The sequence below is a fragment of the Chelonia mydas genome, chromosome 12 (assembly GCF_015237465.2).
Source record: "Chelonia mydas isolate rCheMyd1 chromosome 12, rCheMyd1.pri.v2, whole genome shotgun sequence".
Lineage (NCBI taxonomy): Eukaryota > Metazoa > Chordata > Testudines > Cheloniidae > Chelonia > Chelonia mydas.
The window spans coordinates 20,705,116-20,726,501 of record NC_051252.2 but is presented as its reverse complement, the minus strand read 5'-3'; the positions used below and the strand labels follow the sequence as shown (position 1 = coordinate 20,726,501).

The following is a 21,386-nucleotide window of genomic DNA, read 5'->3' as shown; positions in this document are numbered from 1 at the left end:
ATACCACTTCCTTCTCTCTCTCTCCCCCCGTGAGCCAGGTAACTGCCCTGCATAGTTTCCACTTTTGCCCCCAGGAAACTATAGTTGTAAGTGAAGACTGGGCTTTGGGTTTAACTTGGTGGGGAAAACCTGCTACTTTCTCTTATACAAGACTGAAGCCACCTCACCAATAGGAATTGGGATACTGAGAACCCCTCAGGAAGGGATTCTGAGTCTCTGTCTATTTATACCATTCTTCTCATCCTGGTATATATGCATCTAAATTCTGAGGTTCCAGAAATGTATGGTGTTAATGGCCTGCACACATCAAACACATTTCCTCCTTTTATTCTTTGGATTTAGAGCAGAAACTAGCAAAGCAATAGTCTAATTCAGGTGACAGGATGATAAACTGTAGGAAGAAAATTAGGGCACACATATAGGACCATTTTGACATACTGGGAAATGCAAGAGAGCACTTGGCTCCCCACATCTTGCCAGTTGAAGTAGTGGTCATCAAGAAGGATACCTTCCAGGAAAGAACAGCTTGGAATGAAGTGAATTTATTCAATGGGAGGGTACCAAACGTTTTAAGAGACATCTTAATGCTCTAGGTGTGATTCAATATATTCTCCTTGCATTTCTACTAACTCGGAAATTTCTTCATTGACAAAGAAGTGTGTAGAGGGTGGAGATGGGGAGTTTTTCCTTGGATTTGACCAGATTTCTACTTTGAGAAACTGCCTTTGGACCGTAAGACCAGATCTTAGACCATGGTACCAGATCTTGACATGATACCATGAGACCAAATAAACTCTTAAGCACCATCTCCTGATTTTTCCATTTTGTCCAGGGATCACGAAAAGATGAGCCATTTGAGAGTGTTGGAGGCCCCAAGGTGTTCTAGGTTTTGATCTCTTTTCTGTACTGACAGTCAAGCCCAGAGCAAGAAACAACCTCTGAATGACACCACCTAGGATTGATGGTTCATGCCTTTGTCACAGTTGAAAGGACCCATCTGTCTTGGATGGCTGCAGTCCTATTCTGTAGAAACAGAGAACTCTGACTACCAGTCAGACTTGTTGAGGAGGGAGAGCAGACACTGTCAATATGAAGACTCCTCTACAAACCTATTCCAGGCGTACCTGGAAAAATGTGAAGCAGTCATGAACCTCCCATCCCAAATCTCTTAAAGTGAGAGGCTGAGGGAGACGTGGCCCCTTCTGGCAGGGTTTATTATCCTTAAGGCTGTGTCCAGCTGGTCCCCCCAAAAGCTAGGTTATTCTTTTAATGGCTCTTTCTCTTAACTTAGTTCAAAAAACCTCCCAAACAATGGATGAAGCCAAATGATCCTTCAGGCTACTATTGATGAATCAATTAAAATAGCTGAAAACCGAAGAGGGTCCTAGGGACATCCATTCAGAGCCATTATAGCTGTGAGGGATGAAGGGATTCTACCTACCTAATCTGAAGGTCCTACCTAATCTGAAGCATCCATTCCATACAAGTGCCTTCAGATGTACAGAAGGAACTGTTGACAGAAGAGTCTAATTGTGCTGCTGCTAACCCAGTGTTTCTATAGAGGTATCCTGTGTCTTCCTGTGCTTCCACAGGCCAGGCAAAAGAAGCCAGCAAGCACAGACTGAACTGTGCCAGTTCCAAAGGTGACCACTCCATTCTCATCTTTCTCTCCCTAGATTCCTTGTTGGGACTCAAGTTGAGGGTAAATCCTAATAAGAGTTCTAGCAAAGGCCTTGAAAAACAACTGCCCAGAATATGAGAGGCTGCCTGGCCTGCGTTTCTTCATCAAGGGAGGAGAAAAACTGGGGAAGAAAGAAAGAATACAGTCTAGATGGGTGAAGGGTGCCAAAACAGGAGCTTTGTATCAGTTGCCATTCCACTTGAAATCTGCATTGGAAGCCCAACAGTCTGTGCCACCAGCAAGCTGGGCATAACTTAGTACAGTGGGCCACCACTGACCATGGCAGCATAGCTGACCATAGTCTAGAACAGTGAAAACTCAGAGCAGCAGACTGACCAACAGAGTCTGTAGGTAGTGGTCAGCATATACATATGCCTGATTTGTGCACATTTCTGCTGTTCCAGAGCTCTCGCTTATACAGCCTATAAGAAGCACAAAGTCACCAATCTTTATGCTCTTATTTAGTGACTGGTTTATCTGTTTATTAGACAAGTCAGAATTTTCTAGCTTTGACAGAACAAGAATAGCAGAATAGGTATTGCTAACGTATTTGAGTGTTCAAGTCACTGTGATACAACATATTAAACTAGGCTGTGGATTTCTAAGATGCTTTAGCAGTATGACAGTTGTCACCCAGCAACAGTGAGTCTTAAATAAGGAAATTGTGTCATAAAAATTTAAGGGATGAAAAATGTTGAACTAGAAGATACCGCTCTGAATTGAAAGGCGGCTTTCCCCTCCCACTCTCGATTTACAGAAAGCCAGATGAATGAGGCGGGCAAAGAATCTGCCAGAAGCCTAGTTAAATTGTCTACGTGATACAGACTGGACATCAGGGGAGTGGAGCTGGAGCACCTAGAAAGCATAATGAAAATACCATCCTTGAAAAATAATCATAGTAAAAAATAATCATCACTGTATGTCAATGAGTATTTTCAACCACGAGTCACAGCTATCATTTTGTGAGGATGGGAACTAAGAATATTTCCTGGCAATGGAAGAAGAAACAGTTACTTACTGTGACTGTGGTTCTTCGAGATGTGATGCAGATGTGTATTCCATTTAGGTGTGCACGCATGCAGCGCTGGAGAAATATGCCTAGCAGGACCTGTTGAGGGGCAGCACTCATGCCTCGCGGCCATAGTCCCTTCCCTGGCTACATGAAGCAGCACCACCTCACCCCTCCATTAGTTCCTTCACACTGAACTACCGGGACACAAGACTCTGATGCAGAGGGGACAGAGGGTGGGTTGTGGAATACATGTCTGCATCACATCTCGAAGAACCACAGAGACAGTAAGTAACCCTTTCTTCTTCTTCGAGTAGATGCATTCCGCTCAGGTGACTCACAAGCAGTACCCCTTCCTGCCAGGAGGTGGGGCTCAGAGTCTACCTAAACAAGGACTGCAGGACCGCTCTTCCAAAGCTTGTATCTGCCCTGGAAAATGCGGTTATTGAGTAATGGTTCATGAATGTATGTATCGACAGCCACATAGCAGACCTGCAAATGTCCAATATGGAAACGTCACTGAGGAACACTATGGATGTTGCTTGCATGCTTGTACAATGAGCTTGCACACACTGCAAGGGCATAGCAAAGGCTATTTCGTCTCAGTGCAGGATGTTATCCATTTGGAGGTCATCTGCAAAGAGACTGCTTGACCCTTCATGCGGTCTACATATGATACAAACAAATGAGGTGAAGCACAAAAAGCAGTTTAGTCCTGTTCACATAAAAGGCTAGACATTGCCTGACATCCAGGGTATGGAGATGTCGCTCCTCCAGAGATGAACGTGGCTTAGGAAAACACAGGTAAATACACGGCCTGGTTCAAATGAAACCAAAAGACCACTTTACACAAAAAAATTGTTGTTGTACGGTCACCTTGTCTTTGGAGTATTGTGTATAAGCAGGTTCTGTCATCAGAGCCTGCAACTCACACTCGCTCCTTGTGGATGTTATCACTACCAGTAAAGCAGTTTTCTGACACAAGAGCAGAAAGGGATAAGATGCTAGGGGCTCAAACGGAGGACCAATCAGAGACACTATGACCATGTTTAGGTCCCACAGGGGAACCGCTTTCAGACTGGAGGATGTAGACGAAGAAGCCCTTTTAAGAATCTTGTTACCATGACATTGGAGAAGACTGTCCTTCCCTGAACAGGGGGATGAAATGCCAGTATTGGTGCCAGATGTATTTTTAATGAACTAAGTGCAAGCCCCAAGGACTGAAGGTGTATCAGCTAGTCCAAGACATCCTGGATAGAAGCCAGCATCGGTTGGATTCTGCGGGCTAATGACCACACCGAAAACCACTTCCATTTTTCTGAATCAGCTATTCTGGTAGAGGACTTTCTACTGTTGAGCAGGACTTGCTGGACAGCCACCAAACACCTTGCCTCCTCCTCATTCAACCATGCAGCAGCCACGCTGTGAGATGCAGGGAACTGAGCTTGGGATGCAAGGTGCAGCTGTGATTCTGAGTGAACGGATTGGGGTGGAGAGGAAGCAGCATAGGCGCCGACTCTGTGGGTGCTCGAGGGCTGGAGCACCCATGGGGAAAAATTGGTGGGTGCTCTGCACCCAGTAGCAGCTCCCCACCCCACCCCCCTGCCCCAGCTCACCTCCGCCTCCTCCGCTCAGCGCGCCGCCACGTCCTGCTTCTCCCCGCTCACTCCCAGCACTTCACCGCGAAACAGCTGTTTCGCGCGGCAAGCTGCGGGGGGAAGGAGGGCGAACATGGCACGCTTGGGGGAGGAGGTGGGGCCAGGGCAGGGATTTGGGGAGGGGTCCAATGGGGTAGGGAGGGGCGGAGTTAGGACAGGGACTTTGGGGCGGGGGTGGAGTAGGGGGCGGGGCTGGTGGTGGGAGAGGCGCGAGCACCCACCAGCATGGAAAAAAGTTGGCGCTTGCGGGAAGCAGCATTGGAGGCTGAATAGACAGCGTGAAAAAGTCGGAGAACCAGCAATGTCTCAGTCACATCGGGGCAATGAGAATAAGCTTGGTCTGATCCGCCTTCATCTTCAGGATGACCAGATTATCTGATGGTACCAAACACTGAGGGCAGAGAAAGCCACCACAGAAACATACGCGGTGTCAACTGCAGCTGTGTCAAGGAGAATCCCCAGACGGAGGTCCACCATTCTGATCTCAGTACCAGCCCAGCATCCACAAGGGGAAACACTGGGTGTGGTGTCAACAGACCCCAGGGTTCAGCGGCTCATTCAAATGAAGGGGTTATAGTTGATGCAGCCCTGGCAAAGTCCTGGACCAAAGGAGAGGATGGGACCAAAAGGCCAAGTTCTATAGATGCCTGCCGTTAACATGGAAGCAGTCGGTACAGGCATCTCCCTCACTGATACCGGACTCGATGGATTCCCAAAGGCCAGAACCGGAGCCAACAGTACAGGGTTTCTAACCTCCCTACTTGGTACCAGGGAAGGGTTAAAGTTATCCATGCCATCCCACAAGCTGTCACCAACCCCATGCCGGTCCACGCTTTTCCTAGTGGGAGGTGGAAGAGTCACCTCGAGACCTAGAGCATTCTCAATTGGTCTGAAGATCGCATAACGCTTCCTGACGTGGGTCTTGCCAAGACAGAGCAAGCACTGCCTGTGTGGATTGCTGTTGAGGATTGCTCCCCCACATGAAGGACAATGTTCAAACCCTGGTGAGGGCATCACCAAGGGAAGCAAACTACTACAACTAAAACTACTCTAACACTGGGTACAACTAACCATATACAACAAAAGAAAAATGTTAACTAGTTGAGAGGTTGTGAGGCTAAGAGCACACAGAGCTCCGACTCCCATCATGGGCTGTAAGAAGGAACCGAGAGAGGGTCGGGCTGGTGCCATCTTACATAGCTAGGGGAGGGGCTATGGCCATAAAGCACACGCGCCGCACCTTTACAGGAACTGCTAGGCAAATTTCTCTTTCTCTGGTGCACTGGGTGCACACACACCTAAGTGGACTACACAGCTGCATCTACCAGAAAAAAAATTAACATTGTGAATTCAGGAGTTCCTATCATAAAATGTGGTTCTAGCTCCTGCAAAGTATATGGGGCTATTCTTGGCTATATGGCTTTTTTGCCTCACAGTGGTGCAAAGGTGCCATACTGAGGGCCAAAGATCTTGCCCATAAAGTATATAGAGTACAGAAATTTAAGTGATGGACAGTTCACTAAAAATCTAATGTGCATGTTTAATTCCAACTTTCTTCACAGCAGTATAAAACTGAGCACGTTGAATAAGAAACAGACTAGCAGTTCTAGTACCACTTTTATAAACTTCAGGTTTTGGGAGGGAAGCTTCATGGCAGCTGGATGCAACTTGGTAAACTAAGAGTCAGCCAAGAGTGGAAAGAAATATCTACAATGTATTTAGCCATTTGAGTTCCAGAGCTACAAAGGTGGTGATCTGGGTCCAATCTCAGATCCTTTTCCACCCAAAGCACTCTCCTAGCAACAAAATAATTGAAAAATTAAGAGAATAAATACTAATGAATATAGTTTTGCAGGCTTAGAGTGGACTAAGCTCCCTGGCATTTATGAAACAGCACAAATGTTTGGAAATAGCAAAGGTATTTTGGGTTGAAAATGAGTTCTGTACTTATAGATCTGCTTTTCACCACAGTCATTAACATGGTTCATGTAATCCAAAGAATTAAATACATGCAATCGTCTTTTATCACATTGGTTACTTATGAACAAATGTTGGGGAAAAAATCAGGTACTCAGCAGAGGCAAGACTTCACTTCCATAACTACTCTGTTTTCTTGCACATCAATGTTGACACTGTATATATTATTACTAGGAGTAGTTAAAGGTGTTCCAGCCTGTTTTGTCTGGGAAGATTGTACTGGAGGGGTCGGAGTATTGTGGGACACCTTACTTCATGTCTGGTACAGCACAAGCTTTGTACAAGTAGGTGAATAAAGGGCATGGTGGTTGCCTTTATTCATAAGCACAATGCTGTTAGTAGCTCCCGATTTAATGTTCTGTTTGTGTTTCATTATTATAGCTTATTTTATGGAAGCAGCTTTACTTTGGAGTAAGATATGTTCAAAAAGCGACTTCCAGCTGACAGGAGCTTAGCTCAGCTGCAACTGGCTGAGCCACAGGAAGATTCTCTTTTGGCTTGCTGGTAAAGCAGCTGCCTATGGGCCACAAAGACCCCAGTTTCAGTCACAGCTGGTAAAATGTGTAGGGCATACATTGTGTTTATCCAGCTTCAGGAGGGGAGATTTTGCCAATTGCTCACTTTCACGTCAATTTCTAGGTACCAGTTGGCAGCCACAACATGTACACTAGTAACTTAAGGGACAGCTGCGATCTGGCCCTAAAGTACGGACACAGTGGACAGGGATAAGGCGGCCAGTCAATGGCAGGACGTGCTCCCTCCTCACTCCCAACAATCCACAGAGCAGAGCCAGGGCACAGAAAGGAAGATGGTGCACCATCTGAGGGATGTGGCAGTCAGCATAGTCCCTACTTATGCAGTATTGCTTGCAACTGCCTGAATGCAGGGTGATGCCTGAACAGCACAAGGAGGAGGTAACATTGGTGGAAATAGGGAGGGAAGTCTCACAAGTTAAAAACTAAAGTGAACATGGAAGTCTCTCAGTTTTACATGAAAGAGTAATAGGCAAATTCTTACACAATATCTCAACTAGCTCATTCAAAAGCAGAAACCTTTCACAAGCATTACAACAGAATTCTTTGCATGCTCTGGAGGGACAAAATGGCCAAAGAACAATCACAATCAAGCATTTACTAACCCCCCCACTGACCTAGCCAACTTGAACCTAATTAACCATTGATTTTCCAAATGTTGCCATCTCTTCTGTGAGCAAATTGTTAATAAGCAGAGGGGGGGATTCTTAATTTTGTTTGTATCCAAAATTATACACAAAATTTTCCAGAAAATGTTTTGTTATCAATATTGGGCATTCAGACTTTGAAATTAGCATAGCATGGGTTAGTTAAAAACTTTATTGGAAACTTTTGTTAGCTGTCAGTCAGTGTGGAGCAGAGGATAGGGTATGGCTGTGTAGATTTTTCTAACGAACCTGTGCTATCCAGACTTCAAAATCAAAGAGAGAGACTATAATTGGGATCTCTGAGTTCTGTCTAGACATTGCTTTGGGTATTCAACATGTTGTTAGCATATGTGTCCTTAGTTTGCTTTTAGGAATGTCAGGAAAACAAATGTAAGGAAGTCCCCATAATGTCCTTCAGTGATGCAGCTAGATCCCCAACTGCAGCTAGGGAGTTGCTCCTCTCAAGGAGAGCTGGGCCATATATCAATAAGGTCAAGAGGTAATTTAATCTCCCCATATTAGACCCCAACCCTACACAACCTTACTCGTGCAAAATCTTTATTCTTGAGAACTCTCAGAGTTCTCACAAGAATACTGTGTGCAGGATTGGGCTCTAAAGCTGGGATTCTCTTTGCAAATAGATAAATATTTGTATATCAGGCCTCTGTGATGTCACTTGAATATTATCTGTGTACATATTGTACGTAACATATTTTGCCAGTAAGACTTTGTTTTGCCAGTTGTTGGATCCATGGTAAGCTGTATTATTCCTTCCTTTCTTAGCTCTATTAGTCCACAAAAGCAAAAACCATCGTCTGCTCTGATATTAAAAGTAAATAAGTGATGCATGGGGACTTAATAATAATATTACTAAGCACTTATGCAGCACTTTATATATTCAGAGTGCTGTACAAACATTAACTAATTAATCCTCACAATAACCTGCAAGATACGTAAGTACTGTACTTTCCAAATTAGGGCCAAATCTGCTCCTAGCATAAGCAGCTGAACCTCTGCTGACTTCAACAAGATTTACACTCACATCAGCAGAGGATTTGTCCCGAGGAAAAAAATAGAGGTGGTTAAGGGCCCTGGGACATACCATGAGTCACAGGCGTAGCTGGGATTAGAATTCACAAGTTCCTGACTCCCTCTCTCATTCTCATTACTCCATCTAGGCCATGCTGATTTAACCATTTAACTCCAGGAGATATTAACAGGTTTTCTACAGTTAAATTAAATTGTGTCACATTGAAAAGGTACTCCTAAGTTTACTTTAAAAGATGAAAATGAAAGGGAAATTCCAGTGAAAGAAGAACAATATTTTCCTATGGTACTGAACCAAAGCTTACTTAATATATATTGAATTTATCTTATTTGATTTACAGCCCTCACTATCTACACACAGGGTCCTAGTTAGAAAGTACTCACAAATACGGATACATAACATGGGGAATGTTCTGATGTACAAGGATAAAAAAAGAGTCTATTAGAGACCTTTTTTATATATACAAATTACACAGTTTGAGCAATTATTACTAAGAGTCTACCAGGCTTTAAAAAAGGAAAAGGAAAATACAGGAATGGTGCAGACCACAGAGCAATGACTGCATGTATTAAAGGTACTAGTGAGTGTTTAAAGGGTGATGGGCACACTCAGAGGTTAAAAACAAAACATGGATGAGGTTAAATTGCCCATGATCCAAAAAGCAATTCCAGATCAGGCCTTTGTAATATAGTTTAGAATATTCTGGGCAGATAGGGTATGGGTTAATAAGTTGGAGCAAAAGGAAACAGGAAAAAAAACCTTTCTAGTTGGTGACCTCGAAAGTCTGGGATGCACCAAGAGAGGATCTAATCAGTCTTAAAAGGGATACACTTTTATGATAGAAATTGTAGTGAACATACAGAAAATAGAACAAAACCTGAGAAGAATAGCTTATACAGTTTTAAATGATTTTGGTTAATAATGGGTTTAGCAGGTTCAGAAATTTCATGTAGCACTGAAGAGAAAGGTTCTTTTCTACCTACAGGTAAGTTTTACCTACCCAATTTCCTCCATCCCTGAGTAACAGCTCACCAGTCTATTCTCTGAAATGTGCCTTTTTCATGAGCAATAGTCCCAGGAGAGATGGCAGAGAAAATGTTGGCCTCAAGTACTCAAGAGTTAAATCTGGCATTCTCAAAATACCTGTGGGTAGTCTGGTGAATCACGTATCCCACATTCACCCATCTCTAATGATGATTATTATGCACCAACAGCTGTCTACAGTTCAATGGCTGAGAATCTAATTGATCTCATTATCTCCCCCTATATAAGGTGAAGTGTGTCCTCGCTCTGTAAGTGTATGGATCCCAGGCTGATAAAGGACCCTGTATGGAAGGCCTGGCAACAGAAAATTCAGTTGTACTAATGGTTTGTTTTCAGCTGGTCCAAATTCACAGAAACAAACATGTTGTAATAAACTATGTAACCCACTACAATGTGGCTTTTGTCTTGTCAGTATCATACTGAATAGCTTAGATATCATCCATATGAATATTAATTCTGCAATAAAAAGCAAGAGACTGAAATATTATTTATGCATTCTTTTGTTACTTAGTTTTTAATTATTATTATTAATGCTATTATGTCCAATTTCCCCTCACCTCCCTCACCCTGACAGCCTCCACTTCAGTGCCCTATCTCAGGCAGTTAGCTTCTTCTGGAACCAACAACAATGTTACTCAATTAACCCTCTGGCAGGGTATGGTACAGTATATAAATGGTGTTGCTTCCTCCCCTACAAGCCTGCGTACATCATTTCTGTCATAAATTCTACTATATAGCCTGGGATTCAAATCACCTTCCCAAACTTGAATTGCCTATATAACAGTGCTAGATACTGCGGTCTCCTTGTTGTGTATTGTTCTCCCTGTATCAGACCTAACTGAAGTATTTATATATGGGGTGGGGGAAGGGGGGAGTGTGTCTATGTGTTTTGAATTTTAAAAGTTATAGTACCAAAAATAAAAAGTCAGGATATTTGCAGAAACAGAAGGCCTGATTCTCCTCCCATTTACCATGGTGTAACTCCATTGTCTTTAATAAAGTTACTCCTGATTTATACCAGTATGAGAGAAGAATCTGGCCCACAGTATAAAATACTTAGGTTTCTTTAGCTTGCCCTTTAGTCCATTAGTTTATCCATTGTCACTGTGCAAAATATGCAATAAAAATTACCTATTCCTCCGCAGCTATGCTTATGGCAAATCTTTCTTGTTTTTTTTAAAAAATACTTCTGTTCATTTGCTACTCTACAACAGATATATTTTAAACATAAAAACACTATATTTAATTGGTTATGGATCTCAGTTCTTTTAGCACTACTGGAAATCACACAAAAACACATTAGTACAGAGCAATTAGTGCAATGGCAGTAAACAACTAAGGCACTATTAAGCTGTGGGTGATTAAATAGTATTACTTCTTTATTTTTTTATGATATTAGACTTAAAGATGGAGTAGACTTTAAACATATATTCCCATTAGCATTAATATATAATACGAATAGCAGGTGTCTTCAACTTTTTCTTAAGGAAGGATTTAATCAGGGTACTTCACTCCCCAGAAAGCTACTTTCTTTTTTTTCTCCTTTGTATAGTATGCTGCACTATTTCTTAGTTCAATATACCCAGACATTTAAACACTAATATTATTTAACTGGAGTTATGGAGTCATACACGGTTTCCTTCAGAAAATACCCATATCTATACCACTGTAGAACAAAGAGCTACCAAACTCCTGAACTAATAAGAAATTATTTATATCTTTGCAAAGAATAAATCAAGCACTATTTGACAAATTTACGACAATGAGATATAACAAACATTATGATAGCTTGAATGGCAGTAACATTCAGATAACATAAAAGAAGAGAATATGACCCAAGGACAGAACCCTTGTGGTATACCTTTTCAATCTGCCTAGCCCTCACAATCTCTCTGGACTCTGTACTTGTTTATAGATCATCCTCATGGTCTGGCACATCTTTTCCTCAGCATCTGATTAAGTTAACAATGTGCTGCTATTTGCATGCAGATTTGCCAGGCCTTTCTCTACAGCTGCTCCCAAAGACTTGGTCTTTCTCTGTAATGTGATAGCACAGCAGTCAGTAAATGCAATCTTTGTCAAACCCAGGTGTGCTCTTGATTTGGTTCTCATTCGTTCCAAGCAATTTTTCTTTCTGTAGCATTTATAAGGCTCTATTATAGTATAGCCACATCTGGAGCTAAAATTCTTCTATTAATTATATACTTTTACCACTCTGAAGAAAAATTTGAAGCGAGATACTAACATTTATTTTTGTTCTTATTCTTTTCTAATGACAGAGCGCAGTTTATATCTGCTGATTTTTTAAAGAGCCATTCCTGATTTTTTTCTTTCCATACATAAAAGCAATAATAATATATGAAATCTAAATAATCACATTGTCAAATAATAGCAGCATAAAGTATCAGGCTAAATGTTTTGTGTAACTTTTTATACCTTGCATATAAATACAATATTACCATAATATATCTGACTGCCTCATTACAGAGTTATATTCTACTTGAGTTAAAAAATGATGGGAGGGGTTTTTTATTTTTTAAAAAAAAATCCTCACTCCATTCCCCAGTGGACACTGGTTCACATCACAGAATCACCAAACAATTTGTTCCCTCCACAGTCAAAAAAGCAGAACAAAATTTGATCAGCATGGTGACTTAAATGCTGCATTTTCTTTGTGCAATGAGGGTAATTTTTCAAGATCAAGTTTGAAGTAGATTAGTGTAGAAATATGAGCTAAACCTTCACTCTTATCATCTGAGTATGGATAAAGGATGTATTCACCCAAGAGCACTGCAAGTTATTTTCTAAGAAAAATATTTCCTAGTCTTATTTTGAACACCAAGATCATCACAATGCAGTAATAAATGGAGGCTGGCAAACAGCTTTGACAACTGAATATCCACTGTGTAAATGTATGCTTAAAAGAAAATGCTAGAAATCATATTATTTAATTCAAAATCTAATTTATGCTCCAAAAGGTAAGTTTCCAAGGTAAATACTTCCAAAAGAAGGGGTAAGTGTACTTACAGATTTCAGAAGTGTTACAGAGAAATTCAAGCCACTTCAAAGGCTGAATGAACGCCCATCAAATCTCCATCACATAACCAACTCCAGCTTCTGACAAATAAAGTTTAACATGGACATAGTAGGTTGGGATTCTGACTTTACTGAAAACTCTCCAAAAAGTGGATAAGAATGTTATATCTTTTCACCGTTTTCTTAATTATTTATGTTGATTATTTGACGGTGCTTGCATCAAAATAAAATACAAGTCCCGTGCTGATGCAATAGTATTCATCAATGCATTGTAGACTATCTCTCAACTTTCTTTCCCCCAAATATACCCCTTTTTATTTTCTAGACCTTAATTTTATGAATTAGCTTTCACCACAAAAACTTATATGATATACCAATATAGTTCTTTACAGAGGATTTTTTTAACATTCTATTTAGGAATACGATTTTATTTTTAACTGGATTATTTATAGCACATTTACTGCCTGAATCATTTATCTCAAATGATTATGTTGCCCTTAAATATATCTGGGGCCGAGGGGGGCGAATGAAAGTGAGACAGATGCTGTATCACCAGATTACATCACAGGTTACCATGAAAAAAAAAAAAGAAAAAGAAAAGGGAAAGTATATTTTGCTTCTATAGTATGCTATTTTAGTGGTGATAGTTTGACTTTTGGCCCACACACATATGCCAATGGCAAGACTAACTCTAGGGACTAACAAAAACGAATGTGTGTTCACAGCTGTACAGTACACCAATACAGATTACATGTTTTCAGTGTTGCGGCCACAACAGAATGCTAATTAACATACTGGAGTGATGAGAACGGCTGTAAGGGCCTTATTGTTCCATTATTTCATGCAGCCCAGCTGCCTTTGTTTATGTCACTTATCCTCTCGTGCCACAGGTTTTTACTCCAAAAATACTATCCCAATACAACGTTAATATTTAAAAAACAAAGAGGTGGCAGATTGTCATTTTTGTGTCAGTCTCAAACTGCAGAACTGTTAAGCTGTTCTGGTTCAGTATTTAGAAATAATTTAACAGCCATATTCAGACACTGCCTGCATTCTAACATAATGGCTGAATACTTGAACCAAGCAAATGCATAACTATCCTGACATCACTTATGAGATTTAGATTGGTCAGTTAATGGAAGTCTTTACCAGAATCAATACCATAACAGCTTCTTGAAATGAACATGATTTTTTACACAGAGTGCTGTGAACAATAAGTACAGAAATATACTACCTTTGTATACAGCACAAAAGAACCGGGATTTGAAATTAAGAAGCAATTACAGGTTTTTGCAAAATAATATTACAGTTGATTATTAAAAATAAACACAGACAAAATAAGTGCTAAATAATAAATATCTGGACAGTATTAATATTCCACAAGCCTATTATTCCTCTTTTCCTACTTCTTTTTAACAGATGTTTTACCTGCTGGCTTGGTTAACATGTTGCTGATAAGTATTAATATTGATGATTGTTGCAACAATGGTTAAATATTTCAGCAAACAACTTTTATATATATACAAAAGACAAGCATATTCGTTATGTCTGCTGCCTTCATTTCTTTGATTGATTTGTGGACAAAAATGATGTTAACTACTATTATTATTTGTACTACAGTGGTGTCTAGATATCTCAGTTAGGACTGGGCTTCACTGTGGCGAGGCACAGAACAACCTGCCAATATGAGACAGTCCCTGTCCTGGACAGCTTACAACTTAAGACCCTGGATCTGCAAACACAACTTACCCATGTGAGTAGCTTTACTCATGCAAATAGCCCCACTGAGTTCATTGGGACTACTCACCTGAGTAAGGTTACTCACATGTGTACCTATTTTCAGGACTGGGTACAAATTTGAGGCAAGATGCACCGAGTGTAATAAACATATGGAAAGAATCAGAAAGAGAAGATGAGAGTAGCAGTGAGACAGAGTTACCAGGTTTTGAGTCTAAGTTTTCCTGTTCATTAGTTTGATATAAATTAAAAGGAAATATTAATGATAGAGATTTCCAAACAATGTATTTCACCAGTAACCAATAGCATAGTACAATCATTTGTGATCGCTGTCAGAGACTGAACTTCGCTAAAGCCCAAAATATTTATGATGCATTTCTTCCAATCCCCATCCCCAAAAATAAAACAAAAAAATCCAAAAATAAACAAACAAAAACAAAAAAGCCCAAAACACATAGTTTTATTTTAGATTGACACATGGTATAATAGTTGAAAAATACCCAAAATCGTAAAATATACTGACTTTACAAAGAATCATAATTAAGTTAGAGAAAGTCTTCCCAAAAAGTATAATTTCACTAATCAAAGACACTGTCGTGGATGGTGAAGTACACTAAAATCCTGACAACATCCAATTGAGTGAGCAAGTCATAGATGCTTTTTAATGAGTTTAACTGGTAATCTCAGATAAATGTGGAACTGCTTGAAGTGTCTGTCTTATATAAGGCAATAATGAGAGGATTTAATGCTCTATAACCCATACTGTTTATAACAGTGAACATGCCACAGGTGTGTTAGAATCTAATATATAGTAGTTTCTCAGCTATGACCATTCCCCTACTGTGGGCACAACATAGATTTTTTTAATTGGATCCAGGAGCTAGCTCAATTATCCAGCTGCTCAGTGTTTAAGCCCCCAGCTAGTTTATATACCCATAATAATAAACTTTCTATAATAGCAATTCAGCCGATTACAGGGTATTTTCTCTTAAACTGAAAGTGGATCACTTTTTTTCCCCAACTATGTTCACTGAAGAAATTCTGGGATTGGTTCCCCGCTAAAAATTGTTGAAGAATTACAGAAGAGACACAGGCAAATAATATTCAATTTCTTGCACACATCTTCTGCCATTGGAGAATCTCCTTATCTTATTGTACAGATAGACAATAATCACATAAATCATCTTTTATAACTCAGTGGGGGAGAGGTGTTGGCTTTCATTTTAATGCTTATTTCCCAAGCCAAAGCAACCTTCACTCACACTCACTTACTGGGGTACTGATAGTACCATCCTGATAAATTTTTGCATGCTACAATCTCATGTATGAACTGAAACGGATATTCACAGCCTGAAACTGTTTCCCTATGGATGACACATTCATGCATTTGTTGTTTTAAATAGTTTTTTGCAGGTATTACTGAAATAAAAAAAATAAAATATATAATCTCTCTACTTTGTAAGTGGTAGAAATAATGCTAATACTTCAAAATATATTGAGTGAAATCTTGGCTCCATTGACATCAATGGTAAAACTCCAATTTACTTCAATGGGGCCAGGATTTCACCCACCTTTACAACAGATTTTAAGCAAACTTTTTTTTTTTTTTTTTTTTTAGTTTTTAACTTAAGTTTACAAAAATGCTTTTGAAATTTAACTTCATATAGTTGGAACTTAAATTGACTGACCTTAATAGCAACAAGGTACTAAAACACTAATAAACAGATTATGGATCACATAAATGGATATCTGTATAGCTGCCAGGTATAATGCAAAGGTGAATTCATGTGAAAATCATAAGGTAAGTATTGCAGTGAGCATGTACGCATGGACAGCTAGAGGAATAGAATTTGGTCACACTTAAAAATAAATATCCTAAGTGTACTTAACTAGCCATTTAATTTAGAATTATTCAGACAGAATCTCTTTTAAGTTGATATTCACTGAAGCCTAATAGCTGTGTAATACTGGCCCCATTCCTGTGTGGAAGCTCATGGGAGTTTTGCCAAAGAACTCAGATATGCATCTCCATACAGTCTTACTGGGACCATGTCAATCTTGACTGATCCAAACTCTGTCTTCCCATCAGACTCATCCCATAAATATATTTTTCAAAGTAACCCCATCAAAGAGAAGCGTGATCTTTCCCCCAAGCTTGTTCTCAACCACAAAACCCTCAGAAAGCAACAGGCATAACAGCCTGAAACTCACCCCTTACAGGCCAGGTAACTCAGACAAAATAAAGCCATCACAAAGTTATTCACGCTTGTTCCAGGGACCAGATCATCCCTTACCACAAAAAAACAAAACAAAACAAAAAAACCACCATCGGAAAGGCCAAAAGGAAGGAAATACCCAAGAGGATTCCCCAGTGGCTAATTAGTCACATCACACCATTGACTAGGGGTACATTATTTGGCCCTAACAGACAAGACTGCAGATCACCAGAAATCCACAAAGTAAGTCAGGGTCATTCTCACAGAGGCCCCATGCCTTAACTCCAGCTCTGACATACATAGCAGCATTACCCAATTGGAGCCATGCTACCAGGGATTTTCCCCTGGCTGCACCAACCTCTGGACCCCGAGGGGAGGCTTCAGGGTAAACACAGTACATCCTTAGGCTGCATTACCTTTTCCTGGGATTCTCAGTAGGCCAGAGTGTGGATGATGTGCAGATGGGCCCAACAGTGCCCCTAACTCATCTACCCCTTGGCCTGGCCTACCCGGTCTCCACTCCTTCCCCCACCAAGTTGACCTCAGACTCTATGAAGAGGGCTCCACAGTACTTTTGGATAGGAGGACCATCCTCCTCCTATAGAGGAGACTGAGGACTGGGCCCTTCTCCAAGTGGAAGGGGAGAGCTCTCCACATGGAGAGTCCGCTCCAGAGAAGACACTGAGGGGCAAGCTGAGTACATGCTGGGGATACAAGAAAGCTAGAGGTCTGGGTTTACTGTATTTGAGTTCCCAAGTGTAAATGGCAGGATTCTCAGACTCGAGTATGTCTTTGCTTAGAACTTTCTTCAGAAACCCAAAGCCAAGTGAAACTCTGCCAAGGCTCACAATGCATGCGTGAACCTGAGTAGACTTATCGTTGCCACAGCAAAGTATATGAAACTCAGGGGTAGAGCCTCAAAGGGATTTAGGTGCTTAACTACCACTTATGTGCCTAAATCCAAAATCTGGATCCTCAAAACCCCTGCTCGGCTGCCACCTAACCCTGTAGATGCTGAAAGTTCCTTAGGTACCTAAAAATCTGCCCCTGGGCATGCGCACACTGCCTCTGTCTGGGTGCCTTGGCATCTAGCTCATGCCTAGATCCAAAGAAATCATCAAAGTAGGAAATTCCCCTGCCTGTATCACCTCCAGGGTCCAAGCTGGTAGGAAAACTCAGAAGCCTCCTAACAGATTGGCCCCATACAAAACACCTTTTCCCTCCCCATGCATAACTTTTAGCATAGTGGTCAGGGCACTCATCCAGGATGTCCAAGGCTCAAGTTCATTTTCTCACTCTGCCTTACACGCAGCAAGGATTTGAACCCAAGTCTCCCAGCTCTCAAGAGAGTGTCCTAGCCAATGGAATCTGTCCTACTTTGTAAAATAATATTCACTGGAACATAAATAATTTAAAAATTAATTGGAACAGGAACTTGAACTTGTGTGTCCTATATTCCAAAGAAATGCTCTAACCAGTGGACTAAGAGTTACAAAGCAGGGGACTGCCACCACAACCACTGACTCTTCTTCCTCCTCCTCATTTTTGTGAGAATGGGTTTAGGTGCCTAACTCCCCTTGGGGGACTTACGCATTTTTTATTGACTTGCTCAGGTGGCTTCTTACTTAGCTTGTTGGCATTTTGTGGATTCCATTCTTCAGTACCTAACTCTTCCCATGCATTGTACAGCAGAAACTGGGCAATTCATTCTTTGGGCTGTGGATTCTGTTAGCTGGCAGCACACCTAAACATTAGGTGTTGCCACACTGATCAAGTCTCCTTAACGGATTAAGCCCTCAGGGGTCTCAGTTTCAGATGAGTCACTTAATCTTTGGATTCAAGAAATCTAAAATTCAGGAGCTTTGAACCACAGAAGGAAAGAAAGTTTGGAAAAAAGTTTGACATGAACAGCACATTATTGAATTTCACGTGGCTCTAGTTCAACCACTGATGTCTAAAGTCATTTTCCCACTGGCCAACTGAGCCTTTTCTAATGCTCACAGCACACCCAAAGCATGCACTAATAGTCAACTAACATACAATGTATTATGGTTTATTACTACATTATGCCAATAGATTTCTTCAGTGTGTCACTTGAGGGATATTCTGAACTAAAACATTTTGAATTGGACTGATTTTGAGACTGCCATGCATGCACAAAAGTGCTACTTTTCAAATAGGTTTACTAATCAACTGATATTAGCATAAAACTATGTTATTCACTATAAAAATATAAGCCCTCGTTTGAAACACTTAAGTCTAGGAACCAATCATGCCATGCTTACGGAGGCAAAACTCCCACTGAATCATCAAAGTCCTTTATTTAAAGAGCAACAAATAATAAGAAATAATAATAATTACAGCAAAAACTGCTTAGTATTTATATAGTGCTGTGTATGATAAAAGTGCTGAACAGACATTAACTAATTAGTCATCACAACACCCATGTGGGGTAGATAAGTATAATTATCCACATGCTACAAACGGAAAATAGACACTGTGAGGTTACCTGCCCTGCCTAGACACACACAAGATGAAATTCACCTAATGCAAATTCATCCGACGAGCTTCACAGAAACCCATGAGCACAACAGCTCATTCTATACCCCCTGAGCCTTCAGGAGGTGAACATGTGTCACAGAGGGAAGCAGTGAGGACTCGTCAGAAGGAGATCACTGAATCCACACTTACACAGATCTTGTGGCTGCAAACCCTGAATAAGAGGCAGGAAATGACAGTGTCTGCTACTCTAGTGCACAGATAGCTAGATGTAGCCTGATTACTTGAGCACTATGCATTTCTCCAGAATGTCACTCACAATGTGTTACTAGTGGAGCGAGGACTAGAACTCCCAGTCCTGTGCTCAGTCCACACTGCTTCGAACACACACCTCAACCATGCAAGTGTCAAGTGAAATAGTTTTGGGTCTCCTATTATTTGATTGCAATATTTTTTTCAGATTGTCTAGGTTGTTTATCTATTGCCTAACTTTGTATAAGATCCATTTCTGGGCCTGGGGCAATGTTTCACACTGTAAAAGTGAGACAAAAATGTCACCTGATCTGATGAAACTGCCTGCCTAATGTTGCATATCCAAGGAGTTTGGGTAACTTATATAAAGTGTGGTTAAACCCATACTAACAATCATCATCATTTGTTGATCAGAACCAGTGTTCATTTACTTTGGAAAGAAAACAGTCTGGATTCAACAGCTACTGCACTGTGGCCTAGTGGGGCAGGGAGGCTTCTTTTCCAAAAGACAATGTTGCACCCTATCTGGCAAGATCATTGCTAAGTGGACGTGGTAAAGAAAAGGAAAATTCTGTATGAGGATACTAAGAAAAGCATAGTTGTATTCTTTATCAATTATGCAAATTACAATCTCAATTGGTGGCATCAGCCACTGGGTCTGATTTTCAGAGGTGCTGAGCATCTCAACTTCTATTCAAGTCAGCTGGAGTTGAGGGTGCTCAGCAGCTCTGAAAAAAATCTGTGGCTAGGTGAATGTTTTAGTGTGTACCTAGAAAAGGACAAGGGGGCACCAAAATTAAATACAAATCCAGTAGAATGTGGATAGCTAGAATGTGCTATTCTGCTCAGTGGCAATTATGTCAAGGTAAAAGGACCAATAGTAAATCCAAGTCTTGCTTAAAATTTATGTCCTTCAACACAAATAGGTCTGGGAGGCATAACAGTGTTGCTATTGGCCCCTACAAAGAGTCTAGATTAAGTGAAACCCAAACAAAAGCTTTAGAGATGGGCAAAAAGAAAAGGAGTACTTGTGGCACCTTAGACACTAACAAATTTATTTGAGCATAAGCTTTCGTGAGCTACTCACAAAAGCTTATGCTCAAATAAATTTGTTAGTCTCTAAGGTGCCACAAGTACTCCTTTTCTTTTTGCGAATACAGACTAACACGGCTGCTACTCTGAAACCTGTCAGAGATGGGCAAGTATTCTAAAACATTTCCCAGTCATATTCATTCATATTTTCAATAATTTTGTATTATATTGCCCTTTTGATTTGGATCAGTTAATATTCCAGCAAACCATCTTTGCTAGCTTGAACACTTATGAAAAGTGAATTGTGAGTACCAGTAACTGAATATTTGCCAAAAGTGAATTTTGAATTGTATATTGTTTTGGCAATTAACAAATGTGTTGGTTAGTTTAACAGGCTGGTGGTATTTGCTTGAACCATCCCACCCCGTTAGCAGGTGTGGATTCTGCTGGGAAAAGGTTAAATTAGTCCCAGTGAAATGGGTGGCACATAATCCCAACAGAATATATGGAGTTTAGAATGGCTTTCTAGAGAGAGTGAGGGTGAAATCCTGGCACCACTGAAGTCAGAGCTATACTGCAGATTCACACCCTAGTTTACAGTGCAGTAACCGGCTTTACAGACAAGCCCTAAAATGCAATCCCGAGAAGCAGCCAAGGCTATGGAGAAGGCCTGAGCTGATCTTTATGTTATTTCTTTTCTTTGTTAATGAAGCCAAACCCCAAGAAGGGGGTTGAGTTTTTGAGTCTATGTAACATATGGATTTTCCTTGAGAATAAATTCGGTTAGGCATCTGCTTCCAGTTACATATATTAGTCACTCAGGAAATTGAAATAATACCACGTCACTACTGTAACTAACCAACATTGTGAATATTCACAAATTATTTGTCATGCAAACAATTAGCAGACCAAGCATTACTCAGTGAAGATTGCAAACAATTTCAAACAATAAAGAAATAAGAAAATGCCGATCTGCTCACAGATAATTTCTGAATAAAATAAATTATTCCCCAAATT

General features: G+C 40.5%; 1 protein-coding gene across 9 annotated transcripts in view; it reads right to left on the bottom strand.

Annotated features, from left to right (window-relative positions):
- ZNF536 (zinc finger protein 536) overlaps positions 1-21,386 on the bottom strand; it is a 402,112-nt gene that overhangs the window by 250,313 nt on the left and 130,413 nt on the right. For 2 of the 9 annotated variants that reach the window (XM_043526140.1, XM_043526139.1), the window contains 2 exons: positions 12,625-12,714; positions 11,459-11,634 (listed from right to left, as the gene is read on the bottom strand). The exons of 6 other annotated variants lie outside the window; for them this stretch is intronic. The gene's annotated coding sequence lies outside the window, so the exon portion shown is untranslated. The remainder of the gene's footprint in view (positions 1-11,458; positions 11,635-12,624; positions 12,715-21,386) is intronic. One more of the 9 variants, XM_043526141.1, reaches the window with a different exon arrangement.